Here is a 6,000-nt window from a genome sequence, read left to right as displayed (position 1 = left end):
TGGAAGGAGTAGCTAGAATTGAGGCTGGAAGTAGATGGGGGTCACATCATGTTGGACCTTATAAACTAGGTTAGGGAGTGGCAAGGGTAGTGGGAAAACAAAAGAATTTTAATCAAGGAAGTTACTTGATCAGATTTACACTTTAGAAAAATTGCTTTGGCTGCTGCTGTTGGGGGTAAGGGTAGGAAGGACAGAATACCTGTAGGTACAGAGACCACTTCTGAAGACCAATTCAGAGACTGACTGATGTAGTAATCCAAATCAGAGATGATGGTGGTCTGACCCGGGTGTAGAAGTGGGGATGGAGAAAAAAGGACCTATTAAAGAGATGTTTAAGAGAAAAGCACTGTGGATTAGTATGAGATGAAGGAGTTAAGCATGATGATCAGAAAACCTGGTGGGGAATTCCCTGGCAGTCCAGTGGTTAGGACTTCGCACTTCCACTGCCAGTTGGGGGGGCGGTGGTGGTGGAAAGAAAACCTGGTGGATGGTGGTATCATTCCATGAAATAGGGAACACAGGAGAAGGAGAAGTAGTTGAGGGGGTGGGGCACTGGGGCAAATAATGGGTGCAATTTTAGACTTGTTGAGCTTCAGGTCCTATGGAATACCCAAAGGAAAATATTTAATAGGCAGCTGGAACAGTTCAGAAGAAATATCTGGGAAAGAGTTATAGCATTGGGTCATCACAGTGTTGATGATTATAGCCACAGAAGTGGGTGATGAGAGTACACTTATTGTGGGTACAATGAGGTGAAAAGAAGACCAAAGAGAGAGGCCTTGAGGAGCACTGATACTTTAAAAATTAGTACAGATATGGGAACATAGGAAAGAGATTAAAAAGAAATGACCAAGGCGTACAAGAATATGGTATCACAAAGCAGTGAATATGGTATCATAGCAGTGAATTGAAGAGTGGGTGTGATATGAAGAAATGAAAACAGTGAGTATAATCAGCTCTTCCAAGAGGTGTGTTGTTATGACAAAGAAGATAAAGTGGTAGCTGGTGAGACACTCCCTCCTTTGTAATTGGAGGAAAGAGAATGGTTGGTATAATTGCAGAAAACCTTGTGAGTTTGGTGCCAGGAACTGAAGTTCTTATTTAATGGCTTCTATGGTATTTTCTCTGTGAACTAAGAGGTCAGGTCATCTGCCATGAGTGAGATGAAAGGGTCACAGATTTGAAGAGAAGGGAGAAACTCTGAATAGTCATTGTGAAGAATGAAAGAGAACTGACAAAAAAGGCATGGGAAGATTTCTGAACAATACCATTAGCACAGTTGAGGTTGAGGAACTTGAATGTATATTCGTGCCAGCCTGGTAGGCTGTATGATTTTTCACTAACAATAGTAAGCAGCCCAGGTGTAGGCATGGAGAAGTTGATTCAGGGTTGTTTTTTTCAGGTAGGTACAACAGAAGGGCCACAGGAGAAAGGTGAGCATATTGGCAAGTGACTAGTACAAAAATCTAAAAGGAAGAGAAGACAGTGGAAGGTTAATAGGATAAAAATAGACTGATTAAGGAACCAGATGTCTTCATAAGATAGAAGTATAGCTTTAGAGAGAGAAATTGAGTGAGAAAATAGAAAAGATAGAAGGCTGTAGTCAGAAAATGGGATATCTTAATATATTATTTCAGAGGTGGAGCAAATTTAGGTGGTTGAAGGATTCAGGTTGTGGCCATTGGATGTGATGTTTCCATGATTTTGGTTACAAACATCTGGTCAATTGCATAGTATTCTATTATGTCTGGTATGTAAAGAGTGCACAGGTTGAGTTAACTTCTCTTTCCTTGTGCTCCCAGAGTATCTCTTCTGTAATACCACACTGTAGACTAAATATCTGTTTGGTTGTCTGTCCTTCTTCTCAGAAAGTGTATGTGCCAGGGCTTCCCTGGTGGCGCAGTGGTTGAGAGTCCGCCTGCCGATGCAGGGGACATGGGTTCATGCCCCAGTCCGGGAGGATCCCACATGCCGCAGAGCGGCTGGGCCCGTGAGCCATGGCCGCTGAGCCTGCGCGTCCGGAGCCTGTGCTCCGCAACGGGAGAGGCCACAACAGTGAGAGGCCCGCGTACAAAAAAAAAAAAAAAAAAAAAAAAAAGAAAGTGTATGTGCCACAGTTTCCCTGATTCTTTCAACCAACCCTTTATTCCAGTCCCCTATTTATTACGTTCCTTTCTTCCTAAGGAATCATAAAAGCATATTATCTACTTTGTGACTTATGATTCAGTATTTGCAGGCTCAGCGGCCATGGCTCACGGGCCCAGCCGCTTCACGGCATGTGGGATCTTCCCGGACCGGGGCATGAACCCGTGTCCCCTGCATCGGCAGGCGGACTCTCAACCACTGCGCCACCAGGGAAGCCCATGATTCAGTATTTTTGATGGATTCTTTTACATCCAGGGGACTTTTGTGCCTGGGGAGGAACACTCACAGCTACTTGTTTGTTGCTTAACACCCAATTTACTAAAGTCATATTTCTAATAAACAATATGTTGAAATCATTTTTTTCTTGAGCATTAAATATGGAATACACGTTTGATTACTTTTAACTTCCTTAAACAATTTAAACTGAGGTTACAAATTTAATATGGCTGATACTTTATTTATTTATTTATTTTTGGCTGCGTTGGGTCTTCCTTGCTGCGCGCGGTCTTTATCTAGTTGCAGCGAGCGGGGGCTACTCTTCGTTGTGGTGCGCGAGCTTCTCATTGCGGTGGCTTCTCTTGTTGCAGAGCATGGGCTCTAGGCATGCGGGCTTCAGTAGTTGTGGCACACAGGCTCAGTAGTTGTGGCTTGTGGGTTCTAGAGCGCAGGCTCTGTAGTTATGGTGCACAGGCTTAGTTGCTCCATGGCATGTGGGATCTTCCTGGGCCAGGGCTTGAACCCATGTCCCCTGCATTGGCAGGCAGATTCTTAACCACTGCACCACCAGGGAAGTCCCTGGCTGATACTTTTGAATATCTCATATGCCTTAAAAATCAGCAAAGCCTGTACAAATGCAAAGATTACACAAGTGACTACACTTACATTTAACATATTCAATGCCATAGGTTAAATATTACTGCATTATTTTTGCACTGTTTTTATACCTCTTAAGTTTATACCTATATTATACCTATACTTTGTTATCTTCTTAAGGTTTCAGTAATATTATTTTAAATATCTGGGATTTCAGAAATATTACCAAATTCAATAGAAAAATAAATGCAATTTTAGACCAGTGAGGTTCTGGGATCTGCGATATCAACTAATTCTTTCTTAGTTGGGATTTAAGACCTAGTTTTGCTGTTCAAGGTAATTTAGACTAACTTAAAACCCCTTTTTTAAGTAATAAAATTAAAAAAATATCATAAGTCATAACTCTCTGTCATCCTTATGGTTTTTAATTTTCGAAGCTTAGTGTCTATACTGGAAATTTTGTAAGCCCTAAGTTTTGCATGATCAATAGTCCCTAATCAATCATCCTGCCATTACATAACATCATTCTGCTTGAAAACTTAGGTATTTCTAACCAGTATTTTATTATAAGTAGTAGGGCCATTTAGTTGTTTTATCACCTGAGAGATGAAAGTTTGATTCACTTTTCTCATCTTTAGAATATCTGTTGAACTCTATTTTACTTGCTTACTGTTAATCTGGTGCTGAGTAACTGCTGGACTGTCTTTTATCTGGTCATGATAATTTTATGAAATCACTAGTGCTGATGGCTCCTTTCTATACTTGGTACTTTTTTTTTTTAACATCTTTATTGGAGTATAATTGCTCTACAATGGTGTGTTAGTTTCTGCTTTATTTTTTTTAAGTTTAATTTTATTTTTTTTCTGCTTTATAACAAATTTAATCAGTTATACATATACATATGTTCCCATATCCCCTCCCTTTTGCGTCTCCCTCCCACCCTCCCTATCCCACCCCTCCAGGCAGTCACAAAGCACCCAGCTGATCTCCCTGTGCTATGCGGCTGCTTCCCACTAGCTATCTACCTTACGTTTGGTACTGTATATATGTCCATGCCACTCTCTCGCTTTGTCACAGCTTACCCTTCCCCCTCCCGATATCCTCAAGTCCATTCTCAAGTAGGTCTGTGTCTTTATTCCTGTTTTACCCCTAGGTTCTTCATGACATTTTTTTTTTCTTAAATTCCATATATATGTATTAGCATACGGTATTTGTCTTTCTCTTTCTGACTTACTTCACTCTGTATGACAGACTCTAGGTCTATCCACCTCATTACAAATAGCTCAATTTCATTTCTTTTTATGGCTGAGTAATATTCCATTGTATATATGTGCCACATCTTCTTTATCCATTCATCGGATGATGGACACTTAGGTTGTTTCCATCTCCGGGCTATTGTAAATAGGGCTGCAATGAACATTTTGGTACATGTCTCTTTTTGAATTATGGTTTTCTCAGGGTATATGCCCAGTAGTGGGATTGCTGGGTCATATGGTAGTTCTATTTGTAGTTTTTTAAGGAACCTCCATACCGTTCTCCACAGTGGCTGTACCAATTCACATTCCCACCAGCAGTGCAAGAGTGTTCCCTTTTTCCCACACCCTCTCCAGCATTTATTGTTTCTAGATTTTTTGATGATGACCATTCTGACTGGTGTGAGATGATATCTCATTGTAGTTTTGATTTGCATTTCTCTAATGAGTAAAGATGTTGAGCATCCTTTCATGTGTTTGTTGGCAGTCTGTATATCTTCTGTGGAGAAATGTCTATTTAGGTCTTCTGCCCATTTTTGGATTGGGTTGTTTGTTTTTTTGTTATTGAGCTGCATGAGCTGCTTATAAATTTTGGAGATTAATCCTTTGTCAGTTGCTTCATTTGCAAATATTTTCTCCCATTCTGAGGGTTGTCTTTTGGTCTTGTTCATGGTTTCCTTTGCTGTGCAAAAGCTTTTAAGTTTCATTAGGTCCCATGTGTTTATTTTTGTCTTTATTTCCATTTCTCTAGGAGGTGGGTCAAAAAGGATCTTGCTGTGATTTATGTCATAGAGTGTTCTGCCTATGTTTTCCTCTAAGAGTTTGATAGTGTCTGGCCTTACATTTAGGTCTTTAATCCATTTTGAGCTTATTTTTGTGTATGGTGTTAGGGAGTGATCTAATCTCATACTTTTACATGTCCCTGTCCAGTTTTCCCAGCACCACTTATTGAAGAGGCTGTCCTTTCTCCACTGTACATTCCTGCCTCCTTTATCAAAGATAAGGTGACCATATGTGTGTGGGTTTATCTCTGAGCTTTCTATCCTGTTCCATTGATCTATCTTTCTGTTTTTGTGCCAGTACCATACTGTCTTGATTACTGTAGCTTTGTAGTATAGTCTGAAGTCAGGGAGCCTGATTTCTCCAGCTCCATTTTTCGTTCTCAAGATTGCTTTGGCTATTCGGGGTCTTTTGTGTTTCCACACAAATTGTGAAATTGTTTGTTCTAGTTCTGTGAAAAATGCCAGTGGTAGTTTGATAGGGATTGCATTGAATCTGTAGATTGCTTTGGGTAGTAGAGTCATTTTCACAATGTTGATTCTTCCAATCCAAGAACATGGTACATCTCTCCATCTATTTGCATCATCTTTAATTTCTTTCATCAGTGTCTTATAATTTTCTGCATACAGGTTATACTTGGTACTTTTAATTTTTTTAATTTTTTAAAAAAATATTTATTTATTCGGTTGCACTGGGTCTTAGTTGTGGCAGGTGGGCTCCTTAGTTGTGGCTTGCCGGCTCCTTAGTTGCAGTAGGCGGGCTCCTTAGTTACAGCTCAAAGGCTCCTTAGTTGTGGCATGCAAACTTTTTTTTTTTTACATCTTTATTGGAGTATAATTGCTTTACAATGGTGTGTTAGTTTCTGCTTTATAACAAAGTGAATCAGTTATACATATACATATGTTCCCATATCTCTTCCCTCTTGCATCACCCTTCCTCCCACCCTCCCTATCCCACCACTCTAGGTGGTCACAAAGCACCGAGCTATGTCCCTGTGCTATGCAGCTGC

The sequence above is a fragment of the Mesoplodon densirostris genome, chromosome 2 (genome assembly GCF_025265405.1).
Source record: "Mesoplodon densirostris isolate mMesDen1 chromosome 2, mMesDen1 primary haplotype, whole genome shotgun sequence".
Lineage (NCBI taxonomy): Eukaryota > Metazoa > Chordata > Mammalia > Artiodactyla > Ziphiidae > Mesoplodon > Mesoplodon densirostris.
The sequence above is the reverse complement of the archived record's forward strand: the minus strand, read 5'-3'. Positions refer to the sequence as shown.